This window comes from Rhinoderma darwinii (assembly GCF_050947455.1).
Source record: "Rhinoderma darwinii isolate aRhiDar2 chromosome 5 unlocalized genomic scaffold, aRhiDar2.hap1 SUPER_5_unloc_38, whole genome shotgun sequence".
Taxonomy (NCBI): domain Eukaryota; kingdom Metazoa; phylum Chordata; class Amphibia; order Anura; family Rhinodermatidae; genus Rhinoderma; species Rhinoderma darwinii.
In genome coordinates this window covers 99,267-111,737 of record NW_027461796.1, presented here as the reverse complement: position 1 = coordinate 111,737, position 12,471 = coordinate 99,267, and the positions used below count along the sequence as shown (strand labels likewise).

Here is a 12,471-nt window from a genome sequence, read left to right as displayed (position 1 = left end):
ACAATGGACCTACCTGTGTACACTAGATGGATGTGATGGAATGTACTGTCGTCCCTACATTTCAAGAAGAAGTAAGAATTGCAGTTGCAACAAAGCCTTGCTTGCCTACAAAGAGAGCAGCAATTTGGATTTGTTACTATGTTACCTAGAAGAATAACAAACTGTGCAAGGATGGAGGTTGTAGGAGCAAGGAGAAGTTGTCTGTAAAGTTGGTGGATGCCTATTTTCCATTTTGCAGTCCCTTGTCTCCCTCTTGTGGCCTCCTGGAGGCAACTAGCTGTGCAAAAAAAAGACAGCCTGGCGGCCGGCTGTTGCAGTGTTGCCCTCTCAGGCAACACTGAGTGACTGACTGAGCCTCACCGTCTTATATAAAGTTCAGACGGAACTTTGCACGTGTCATAGTGGAGCCCTCAGGATTCCAGAGCCAGCTTTCTGACATCATAATGGGGCCTCAGAGATAAAAGCCTGGGCCCAGGCAGTGTTGGTCAGTGCTGCTCAGCAGGCAGCACTGGACTGGACTGGATTACAGCTGATACAAGGTGTGAAGGAACAAGGGGTGGCTGTGGGCATGCACTTGCTGCCGCTGCCAGTGTTTATCTGCATGGCAGCAGGGCATTTGGGCGTTGCCAGGAAGGCGTTTTTATGTAGATTCCTCCTCTTTCAGCACTGCATTGTGGTGCAAGCAAAAGAAGCAAATCCTGTCTGGCTTCCTCTCCGGCCTTTATTCACCTCCCGTGTAGCTGTGAGTGTGTGAGCCTGCAGGGCCCCATGGAATTGCCTAGAAGTAGGCTGAATCGCTGCAAGGGCTGAACAGCAGTATCGGGCAGGCTCGGGCAACGCGCGGCCCGTTCGGGTTATCGCTTCTCGGCCTTTTGGCTAAGATCAAGTGTAGTATCTGTTCTTATCAGTTTAATATCTGATACGTCCCCTATCTGGGGACCATATATTAAATGGATTTTTAGAACAGGGAGATGGAAATAGAGCTTGCTCTGTCCACTCCACGCATTGACCTGGTATTGCAGTATTTCCAGGACCGGTGCACCCTTTCCTTATGTGTTGACTAAAAGCAGATTCCAAAAGTGTTTTTTGTCTTTGCTATTGTTTCTGTCTTTCTGAAGGGATCTCCCCTTTTAATCCCATTATTTCAACACCTGTTGGACAATGCATGAGTGATAATGAGCTCATTGATTAAATGCAATTAATGAATAGATTGCCACCTCTTGTTGTGTGTCGTCTGTGTTTCTGTGTTTCCGGCATTTCACATTGGAACACCTCATTCACCTTCCTTGTCTTCTCTCCGCCCTCCCTTTTAGGTAAGTTAAAGAGCTGCACCTGAGCCAGCCACTGATTGATTGATTGATTGATTGATTGATTGATTGATTGATTGATTGATTGATTGATTGATGCAGCACAACAGTCAAATAGTGGAGTGGAGTAGGGGAACAGCAAACAGCCAATAAAGCAGCCCGCCCGCTCGCCTGCCCGCCACAATGGACCTACCTGTGTACACTAGATGGATGTGATGGAATGTACTGTCGTCCCTACATTTCAAGAAGAAGTAAGAATTGCAGTTGCAACAAAGCCTTGCTTGCCTACAAAGAGAGCAGCAATTTGGATTTGTTACTATGTTACCTAGAAGAATAACAAACTGTGCAAGGATGGAGGTTGTAGGAGCAAGGAGAAGTTGTCTGTAAAGTTGGTGGATGCCTATTTTCCATTTTGCAGTCCCTTGTCTCCCTCTTGTGGCCTCCTGGAGGCAACTAGCTGTGCAAAAAAAAGACAGCCTGGCGGCCGGCTGTTGCAGTGTTGCCCTCTCAGGCAACACTGAGTGACTGACTGAGCCTCACCGTCTTATATAAAGTTCAGACGGAACTTTGCACGTGTCATAGTGGAGCCCTCAGGATTCCAGAGCCAGCTTTCTGACATCATAATGGGGCCTCAGAGATAAAAGCCTGGGCCCAGGCAGTGTTGGTCAGTGCTGCTCAGCAGGCAGCACTGGACTGGACTGGATTACAGCTGATACAAGGTGTGAAGGAACAAGGGGTGGCTGTGGGCATGCACTTGCTGCCGCTGCCAGTGTTTATCTGCATGGCAGCAGGGCATTTGGGCGTTGCCAGGAAGGCGTTTTTATGTAGATTCCTCCTCTTTCAGCACTGCATTGTGGTGCAAGCAAAAGAAGCAAATCCTGTCTGGCTTCCTCTCCGGCCTTTATTCACCTCCCGTGTAGCTGTGAGTGTGTGAGCCTGCAGGGCCCCATGGAATTGCCTAGAAGTAGGCTGAATCGCTGCAAGGGCTGAACAGCAGTATCGGGCAGGCTCGGGCAACGCGCGGCCCGTTCGGGTTATCGCTTCTCGGCCTTTTGGCTAAGCTCAAGTGGCTTGTCAGAGGGTCTCCTAGCCTGTCATACCCTTGGCCTTAGAGCATTGGCAGTTTACTGTCTGAAGCTCTATGCTGCTATAAGGGGAAGACCACGGAGAACAAGAAGGCGATCGACTGAGTTCCCAGACAGGGATACAGATAATATGGCTTCTTATGGCCGAATCCGATTCCTGGAGCGTGGACAAAATTTTGTGAAGAACGGCATCCGAATTGATATTGGAGAAAATTATCGTGAGGAGTTCGGATTGAAACATCTGGCTACAGAGATCCTGTTTGGACTTCTTCTGGTGGAAAAGAATGACATTCTCTGCCTACAACATCCGGCAAAAGACTATTACATCCTGGTCTTGGAGACAACAGCTGCCTGCCAGAACTTCTACCAGACTCTGAAATTGAAAGAGGGGAGTCCAGAGCTGGAGGGACTTAAATTCACGTTGCTCTACTCCTATGGTGAAGCGTATGTGACTGTCTTCATGTACAATCCGTATGTCACCATGGACAATATTGCTCGGTTCCTGCTGCGGTATTGTACGGACATTAAAAATGGGCAGAAGGTGATGGACGAAGTTGGCCTATGGACAGGCAAATACAAATTTTTGGTGAAGTTTGGAGCAGACCCAGATGGGATTGGGGGAGTTCACCACCCGCCTTCCAATTTCACCATTGGCCGTGACAGAGGCTATCTGTTCTACAACAATATGCCCTCCTATTGTAGGAAATGTAGGAAGTTTGGGCACAAGCCAGATGGATGTAAAGCAGAGGCGGCTGACACACGCTTCTGCAGTCACTGTGGGAAGCTTGGCCACAATAGAGACGAGTGTCAGGAGGAGATCACATGTAATCTGTGTGGTGGGAAGAGACACACATTCAAAGATTGCCCAGATAGGGTAAAGACTTGGGCGCAGGTTGCAGCGTCAGCTCAACAACAACCTGGACTGACTATTCTATCCAAGGAGCCTGCTGCTGGGCCATCTGTTGCTGGCCTCATACGGAAGGTGGCCCCAGTATCAGAGGGAAAAAAGAACCTATCCATTATCCTGAGTCCTTCCGTAATGGTGGCCGGTCCTGTAGCAGTTACAGAGTCCGATGTCCCATCCGAGGCCGAGGGTCTGCCATCTAGCGGTTCTCGTGTGACTGATGTCCGCTCTCCCAGTCTTCCTGATGGCCAAGAGGATGACTGGGGTGAAGTGATGGAGCTGGAGGAGAAAAGAAAAAGGAAAAAGGTTGAGTCGGCTGAGTCTAGTAGTGTCAAGTCGAAAAAGGCTATGAAGGCAAAATTAAAAGACGTACAGCCAGTGCTGGCAATGGAGACACCGCAGCCAGTATCGGCAATTGAAATGTCCCAACCTATCCAGCCCACCATGGATATCCAGGAGTTCGCAACTCCAAGCCTGGGGGATATACTTCCTGAACTTTCTGATTCTGATGGGTCATCATGAAGTCTGAATGATGTCCTGTCTGAAGTTGCTCTCGCTGAATGTGAGGAGTGTGAGGAGCTCTGCCAGAAGGGCTGCCTTTTTTTTCGTTTTTGAGCACATTGAACTTTGATATTGTTTTTCTGCAAGAATGTGATATAGATCACAGTATGGACTATAAAGAGCTGAGAGACAGTTGGCCTCACGGACAATCGGTTTGGTCAGGCGAAAATTCAAATAAGTCAACAGGAGTAGGCGTTTTATTGAAAGGGCAGAATTGCCGAATTATTTCCTTTGTTGAACTTATCCCCGGGAGGGCGCTTTTAGTTATTGTTGACTATAATGGGAGTGAAGTGAAACTCCTCAATGTGTATGCCTCACCTGATACTAATGAAAGGTCAGAATTGATTGAAGATATCCAGCCATTTATTGCCGGCTCAACATCGCTTGTAGTAGCAGGTGATCTCAATTGTGCACTCGAAAGTGAAGATCGAACTGGAGGTGCTGCAAGAAGAGTAGATAAAACCGTACAACAGTGGAAAAATTTCATTTGCGATTTTGAATTGTCTGATGTATGGAGGAGTCTGAAGAGGTCTGAACCAGGTTATACCTGGGAGAACGTTACAGTCAAGTCCAGACTGGATTATGTACTCACATCCAAAAATATGAAGCCAGTGGATATTAAGATTGAAGACAATATCTTCTCTGACCATAAAATGCTCAGTGCAACTATTCATATCCCTGCAAATGAAAGAGGAAGAGGAGTATGGAGATTAAATACCAGCTTTCTGGAAGACAAAGTGATGCAGGAGGAATTCATTGTAGCCTATAAAAAATGGGCAACTGCTAAAGGAAAATTTCCATCAATCCTAGAATGGTGGGACAATACTAAAGAGAAGATCAAGAACTTCTTCCTAGATTATGGGATTAAAAGAGCCCGAGAGAAGAAAAGGTGGTACAAGAGACTCAACACAAAATTACAGACTTACCTGAGTTTGAAGAACGCTGGTGTTGATATCGCTGACCTGGTGGGAAAAATTAAGAAAGAAATTAAAGAGGTCATCCATCAAAAAGGACAAGAAGTGATCTTTAATACTAAAGTGCAACAGTTGGAAAATAACGAGAAATGTTCACGCTTCTTTTTCAAAAAAAGTATGGAACAGAAAAATATCATGACCAATATCGCTGGTCAAACCAGCAAAGAAGGTATGCTTCAAGAGGCCAAGAAATTCTATCAGTCTCTCTTTGACAAAAAGAAGATAGATATGTCTTTTGTCTCACACGCCCTAGAAGCGCTAGAACTTAAGCTTGGCCAAGCTGAGAAAGAAGACTTATGCAAGGAACTTACCTTGGGAGAACTCCTGAGTGTAATCAAGAGTTTCGCAAGAGGGAAGGCTCCAGGATCAGATGGTCTATCAGTGGAGTTCTTTTCAACATTCTGGAACACTCTGAAGGAAGACCTGCTGGAGATCTTCAAAGCAGCAATGAAGAGCGAGCTGTTACCTGAGTCATGGAGGAGAGGAATAGTTACTTTGCTGTTTAAGAAAGGAGACAAGACCAGTCTTGAAAATTGGAGGCCAATAACCCTCCTCAATGTCGATTACAAGGTGTTATCCAAAATCTTGGTTAATAGAATTAAGAAACACATCGACAAGGTCATCCACCAAGACCAAGTTTGTGGGGTACCGGGTAGAAGTATTGCAGATAACCTAAATACCATCAGGGACTGCATCTGGTACTCCAAAGACAGAAAGCAAGATTTGGCCGTGTTGTCACTGGACTTTCAGAAGGCCTATGACCGAGTCTCGCACGAGTTCCTGTGGCTTGTGCTGAAGAAAATGAATTTTCCTGAGACAGTGATCAAACAAGTCGCATTACTGTACAAAGAATCCTATAGCCAAGTTACCATTAATGGCTTCTTGTCTGGAAAAGTGGATCTGATGTCTGGGGTAAAACAAGGATGCCCCCTGTCGCCCATCCTCTTCATCTGTGTCCTCGAACCCCTGCTCACGCTGTTGAGGAAAGATAAGATCATTAGAGGGGTGCCGATTCCAGGAGGAGGTGGGCAGTCAGTGAAAGTAAGTGCCTATATGGACGATGTCAATATTCTATGCTCCAATAAACAATCTGTGAGGAGGGCGCTACTGCTAACAGACTTCTTCTGTCAAGCATCAGGATTCAGATTGAATAAGAATAAGTGCGACTGCTTCACACTGAAGGAATGGAGGGATTTCGACTTACCTGAGGTCAATACCCAGTGCGACAGAATCAAAATTCTTGGTGTCATATTCACGCCCCAGAATGATGGAAAAGAAAGCTGGGAGCTGATAAGTGAAAAGGTGAAGAAGAAGATTGAGTTTTGGAAACTCAGACAGCTAACAATTGAAGGGAAGAACTTGGTCATCAAGGCACTAGTACTACCTCTGCTGTTGTACTTGAGCCAGGTTTTTCTACCAAGCGAAAATCGTCTTAAGGAACTCCAAAGGATATGTTTCCATTTCATCTGGAATTCAAAAATGGAGAAAGTTAGACGAGAGATAATGTACAAGCAGAAGAAGAATGGAGGAAAGGAGATTATCTTCTTTAAACGCTTTCTATATCTGCAGTATTTCTCCTTGTGTTTCAAGAACATCAAGACGAATAAAACCTGGGCCTATTTTCTAAGGTATGCTGCTGGACACGTGTTCAGAAAGAGAAAGTGGATAGAGCTGCCCCTTACAAAGCCTACCCTGCTGCTACCACCTGTGCAGTATGTATGTTTGGAAAGAACCATCCGTGTCTACCAACTGGAAGGTATGGAACAGGAACATCTTAAGAATGCCAGAAAGCTGAGAATGTTGCTGGACAGTCACCAAGAGACAACAAATGTGAGTAACTTCACTACATCAAAGTCTATGGAGCTATGGAGAAACACCAATGCTCCTTACCTATCCAATGTTCTTAAAGACTTGTCTTGGATGATTCTACACGAAAGTCTCCCTACCAGGGCATTTCAGTATAGAAGAGGGCTCGTCTCCACTCCAAGATGCCCAAGAGCTGGGTGTCCTGGAGAAGAAAGCGTCATGCACTTAATGTGGAACTGTGCCTATGCTCAGAAGGTATGGAAAACTGTTGGCATTCTATTGAAATTTACCTGTGAATTAAGGTTCCTGAACCATGAAGTGGTGCTGTATGGAGACTTCAAGCATCCTGTGGGAGAGAAGAAGAGAGTGTTGTGGATTATCTTGAACTGTTTAAAAAATGCCCTATGGAAGGTGCGCAACATCTTACTGTTCAGAAGAGACACCATTTCCGAGAAAGACTGTATAAAGCTGGCCCTAAGTGAAATTTACGTCTTCTATTTGTTGGACAGGAAGAGAGTGGGTCCAAAAGCCTCAAGCTGGTGGAATTTAAGAAGTTGGAACGTCCTGTTGGAAGATGTTTGAACTGAAGCTTTTTTCTGTTTCGCAGATTTTATAAGAAATAGCTGAATAAGAACTAAAAAAATTAAAATGTAAAAATCTGTTCTTATCAGTTTAATATCTGATACGTCCCCTATCTGGGGACCATATATTAAATGGATTTTTAGAACAGGGAGATGGAAATAGAGCTTGCTCTGTCCACTCCACGCATTGACCTGGTATTGCAGTATTTCCAGGACCGGTGCACCCTTTCCTTATGTGTTGACTAAAAGCAGATTCCAAAAGTGTTTTTTGTCTTTGCTATTGTTTCTGTCTTTCTGAAGGGATCTCCCCTTTTAATCCCATTATTTCAACACCTGTTGGACAATGCATGAGTGATAATGAGCTCATTGATTAAATGCAATTAATGAATAGATTGCCACCTCTTGTTGTGTGTCGTCTGTGTTTCTGTGTTTCCGGCATTTCACATTGGAACACCTCATTCACCTTCCTTGTCTTCTCTCCGCCCTCCCTTTTAGGTAAGTTAAAGAGCTGCACCTGAGCCAGCCACTGATTGATTGATTGATTGATTGATTGATTGATTGATTGATTGATTGATTGATTGATGCAGCACAACAGTCAAATAGTGGAGTGGAGTAGGGGAACAGCAAACAGCCAATAAAGCAGCCCGCCCGCTCGCCTGCCCGCCACAATGGACCTACCTGTGTACACTAGATGGATGTGATGGAATGTACTGTCGTCCCTACATTTCAAGAAGAAGTAAGAATTGCAGTTGCAACAAAGCCTTGCTTGCCTACAAAGAGAGCAGCAATTTGGATTTGTTACTATGTTACCTAGAAGAATAACAAACTGTGCAAGGATGGAGGTTGTAGGAGCAAGGAGAAGTTGTCTGTAAAGTTGGTGGATGCCTATTTTCCATTTTGCAGTCCCTTGTCTCCCTCTTGTGGCCTCCTGGAGGCAACTAGCTGTGCAAAAAAAAGACAGCCTGGCGGCCGGCTGTTGCAGTGTTGCCCTCTCAGGCAACACTGAGTGACTGACTGAGCCTCACCGTCTTATATAAAGTTCAGACGGAACTTTGCACGTGTCATAGTGGAGCCCTCAGGATTCCAGAGCCAGCTTTCTGACATCATAATGGGGCCTCAGAGATAAAAGCCTGGGCCCAGGCAGTGTTGGTCAGTGCTGCTCAGCAGGCAGCACTGGACTGGACTGGATTACAGCTGATACAAGGTGTGAAGGAACAAGGGGTGGCTGTGGGCATGCACTTGCTGCCGCTGCCAGTGTTTATCTGCATGGCAGCAGGGCATTTGGGCGTTGCCAGGAAGGCGTTTTTATGTAGATTCCTCCTCTTTCAGCACTGCATTGTGGTGCAAGCAAAAGAAGCAAATCCTGTCTGGCTTCCTCTCCGGCCTTTATTCACCTCCCGTGTAGCTGTGAGTGTGTGAGCCTGCAGGGCCCCATGGAATTGCCTAGAAGTAGGCTGAATCGCTGCAAGGGCTGAACAGCAGTATCGGGCAGGCTCGGGCAACGCGCGGCCCGTTCGGGTTATCGCTTCTCGGCCTTTTGGCTAAGATCAAGTGTAGTATCTGTTCTTATCAGTTTAATATCTGATACGTCCCCTATCTGGGGACCATATATTAAATGGATTTTTAGAACAGGGAGATGGAAATAGAGCTTGCTCTGTCCACTCCACGCATTGACCTGGTATTGCAGTATTTCCAGGACCGGTGCACCCTTTCCTTATGTGTTGACTAAAAGCAGATTCCAAAAGTGTTTTTTGTCTTTGCTATTGTTTCTGTCTTTCTGAAGGGATCTCCCCTTTTAATCCCATTATTTCAACACCTGTTGGACAATGCATGAGTGATAATGAGCTCATTGATTAAATGCAATTAATGAATAGATTGCCACCTCTTGTTGTGTGTCGTCTGTGTTTCTGTGTTTCCGGCATTTCACATTGGAACACCTCATTCACCTTCCTTGTCTTCTCTCCGCCCTCCCTTTTAGGTAAGTTAAAGAGCTGCACCTGAGCCAGCCACTGATTGATTGATTGATTGATTGATTGATTGATTGATTGATTGATTGATTGATGCAGCACAACAGTCAAATAGTGGAGTGGAGTAGGGGAACAGCAAACAGCCAATAAAGCAGCCCGCCCGCTCGCCTGCCCGCCACAATGGACCTACCTGTGTACACTAGATGGATGTGATGGAATGTACTGTCGTCCCTACATTTCAAGAAGAAGTAAGAATTGCAGTTGCAACAAAGCCTTGCTTGCCTACAAAGAGAGCAGCAATTTGGATTTGTTACTATGTTACCTAGAAGAATAACAAACTGTGCAAGGATGGAGGTTGTAGGAGCAAGGAGAAGTTGTCTGTAAAGTTGGTGGATGCCTATTTTCCATTTTGCAGTCCCTTGTCTCCCTCTTGTGGCCTCCTGGAGGCAACTAGCTGTGCAAAAAAAAGACAGCCTGGCGGCCGGCTGTTGCAGTGTTGCCCTCTCAGGCAACACTGAGTGACTGACTGAGCCTCACCGTCTTATATAAAGTTCAGACGGAACTTTGCACGTGTCATAGTGGAGCCCTCAGGATTCCAGAGCCAGCTTTCTGACATCATAATGGGGCCTCAGAGATAAAAGCCTGGGCCCAGGCAGTGTTGGTCAGTGCTGCTCAGCAGGCAGCACTGGACTGGACTGGATTACAGCTGATACAAGGTGTGAAGGAACAAGGGGTGGCTGTGGGCATGCACTTGCTGCCGCTGCCAGTGTTTATCTGCATGGCAGCAGGGCATTTGGGCGTTGCCAGGAAGGCGTTTTTATGTAGATTCCTCCTCTTTCAGCACTGCATTGTGGTGCAAGCAAAAGAAGCAAATCCTGTCTGGCTTCCTCTCCGGCCTTTATTCACCTCCCGTGTAGCTGTGAGTGTGTGAGCCTGCAGGGCCCCATGGAATTGCCTAGAAGTAGGCTGAATCGCTGCAAGGGCTGAACAGCAGTATCGGGCAGGCTCGGGCAACGCGCGGCCCGTTCGGGTTATCGCTTCTCGGCCTTTTGGCTAAGATCAAGTGTAGTATCTGTTCTTATCAGTTTAATATCTGATACGTCCCCTATCTGGGGACCATATATTAAATGGATTTTTAGAACAGGGAGATGGAAATAGAGCTTGCTCTGTCCACTCCACGCATTGACCTGGTATTGCAGTATTTCCAGGACCGGTGCACCCTTTCCTTATGTGTTGACTAAAAGCAGATTCCAAAAGTGTTTTTTGTCTTTGCTATTGTTTCTGTCTTTCTGAAGGGATCTCCCCTTTTAATCCCATTATTTCAACACCTGTTGGACAATGCATGAGTGATAATGAGCTCATTGATTAAATGCAATTAATGAATAGATTGCCACCTCTTGTTGTGTGTCGTCTGTGTTTCTGTGTTTCCGGCATTTCACATTGGAACACCTCATTCACCTTCCTTGTCTTCTCTCCGCCCTCCCTTTTAGGTAAGTTAAAGAGCTGCACCTGAGCCAGCCACTGATTGATTGATTGATTGATTGATTGATTGATTGATTGATTGATTGATTGATTGATGCAGCACAACAGTCAAATAGTGGAGTGGAGTAGGGGAACAGCAAACAGCCAATAAAGCAGCCCGCCCGCTCGCCTGCCCGCCACAATGGACCTACCTGTGTACACTAGATGGATGTGATGGAATGTACTGTCGTCCCTACATTTCAAGAAGAAGTAAGAATTGCAGTTGCAACAAAGCCTTGCTTGCCTACAAAGAGAGCAGCAATTTGGATTTGTTACTATGTTACCTAGAAGAATAACAAACTGTGCAAGGATGGAGGTTGTAGGAGCAAGGAGAAGTTGTCTGTAAAGTTGGTGGATGCCTATTTTCCATTTTGCAGTCCCTTGTCTCCCTCTTGTGGCCTCCTGGAGGCAACTAGCTGTGCAAAAAAAAGACAGCCTGGCGGCCGGCTGTTGCAGTGTTGCCCTCTCAGGCAACACTGAGTGACTGACTGAGCCTCACCGTCTTATATAAAGTTCAGACGGAACTTTGCACGTGTCATAGTGGAGCCCTCAGGATTCCAGAGCCAGCTTTCTGACATCATAATGGGGCCTCAGAGATAAAAGCCTGGGCCCAGGCAGTGTTGGTCAGTGCTGCTCAGCAGGCAGCACTGGACTGGACTGGATTACAGCTGATACAAGGTGTGAAGGAACAAGGGGTGGCTGTGGGCATGCACTTGCTGCCGCTGCCAGTGTTTATCTGCATGGCAGCAGGGCATTTGGGCGTTGCCAGGAAGGCGTTTTTATGTAGATTCCTCCTCTTTCAGCACTGCATTGTGGTGCAAGCAAAAGAAGCAAATCCTGTCTGGCTTCCTCTCCGGCCTTTATTCACCTCCCGTGTAGCTGTGAGTGTGTGAGCCTGCAGGGCCCCATGGAATTGCCTAGAAGTAGGCTGAATCGCTGCAAGGGCTGAACAGCAGTATCGGGCAGGCTCGGGCAACGCGCGGCCCGTTCGGGTTATCGCTTCTCGGCCTTTTGGCTAAGATCAAGTGTAGTATCTGTTCTTATCAGTTTAATATCTGATACGTCCCCTATCTGGGGACCATATATTAAATGGATTTTTAGAACAGGGAGATGGAAATAGAGCTTGCTCTGTCCACTCCACGCATTGACCTGGTATTGCAGTATTTCCAGGACCGGTGCACCCTTTCCTTATGTGTTGACTAAAAGCAGATTCCAAAAGTGTTTTTTTGTCTTTGCTATTGTTTCTGTCTTTCTGAAGGGATCTCCCCTTTTAATCCCATTATTTCAACACCTGTTGGACAATGCATGAGTGATAATGAGCTCATTGATTAAATGCAATTAATGAATAGATTGCCACCTCTTGTTGTGTGTCGTCTGTGTTTCTGTGTTTCCGGCATTTCACATTGGAACACCTCATTCACCTTCCTTGTCTTCTCTCCGCCCTCCCTTTTAGGTAAGTTAAAGAGCTGCACCTGAGCCAGCCACTGATTGATTGATTGATTGATTGATTGATTGATTGATGCAGCACAACAGTCAAATAGTGGAGTGGAGTAGGGGAACAGCAAACAGCCAATAAAGCAGCCCGCCCGCTCGCCTGCCCGCCACAATGGACCTACCTGTGTACACTAGATGGATGTGATGGAATGTACTGTCGTCCCTACATTTCAAGAAGAAGTAAGGGTATGTTCACACGGCCAAATTTCAGACGTATACGAGGCGTATTATGCCTCGTTTTACGTCTGAAAATATGGCTACAATACGTCGG

At 46.2% G+C, this 12,471-nt stretch overlaps 1 long non-coding RNA gene and 5 other non-coding genes across 6 annotated transcripts; 5 read left to right on the top strand and 1 right to left on the bottom strand.

Moving 5' to 3' along the window:
• Window positions 1–856: 856 nt before the first annotated feature.
• On the top strand, window positions 857–1,047 carry LOC142691619 (U2 spliceosomal RNA). The gene has a single exon (XR_012860154.1). It is a non-coding gene; the product is annotated as a U2 spliceosomal RNA (small nuclear RNA).
• Window positions 1,048–5,701: 4,654 nt separating this feature from the next.
• LOC142691593 (uncharacterized) lies at window positions 5,702–6,829 on the bottom strand. Its single transcript, XR_012860131.1, has 4 exons — window positions 6,722–6,829; window positions 6,216–6,297; window positions 6,036–6,118; window positions 5,702–5,806 (listed from the first exon to the last, which is right to left on the bottom strand). It is a non-coding gene; the product is annotated as an uncharacterized LOC142691593 (long non-coding RNA).
• A 427-nt stretch (window positions 6,830–7,256) lies between these two features.
• Window positions 7,257–7,447, top strand: LOC142691817 (U2 spliceosomal RNA). Its single transcript, XR_012860333.1, has one exon. It is a non-coding gene; the product is annotated as a U2 spliceosomal RNA (small nuclear RNA).
• Window positions 7,448–8,739: 1,292 nt separating this feature from the next.
• LOC142691618 (U2 spliceosomal RNA) lies at window positions 8,740–8,930 on the top strand. Its single transcript, XR_012860153.1, has one exon. It is a non-coding gene; the product is annotated as a U2 spliceosomal RNA (small nuclear RNA).
• A 1,288-nt stretch (window positions 8,931–10,218) lies between these two features.
• Window positions 10,219–10,409, top strand: LOC142691617 (U2 spliceosomal RNA). Its single transcript, XR_012860152.1, has one exon. It is a non-coding gene; the product is annotated as a U2 spliceosomal RNA (small nuclear RNA).
• Window positions 10,410–11,701: 1,292 nt separating this feature from the next.
• Window positions 11,702–11,892, top strand: LOC142691615 (U2 spliceosomal RNA). Its single transcript, XR_012860151.1, has one exon. It is a non-coding gene; the product is annotated as a U2 spliceosomal RNA (small nuclear RNA).
• The last annotated feature ends 579 nt before the right edge of the window (window positions 11,893–12,471 follow it).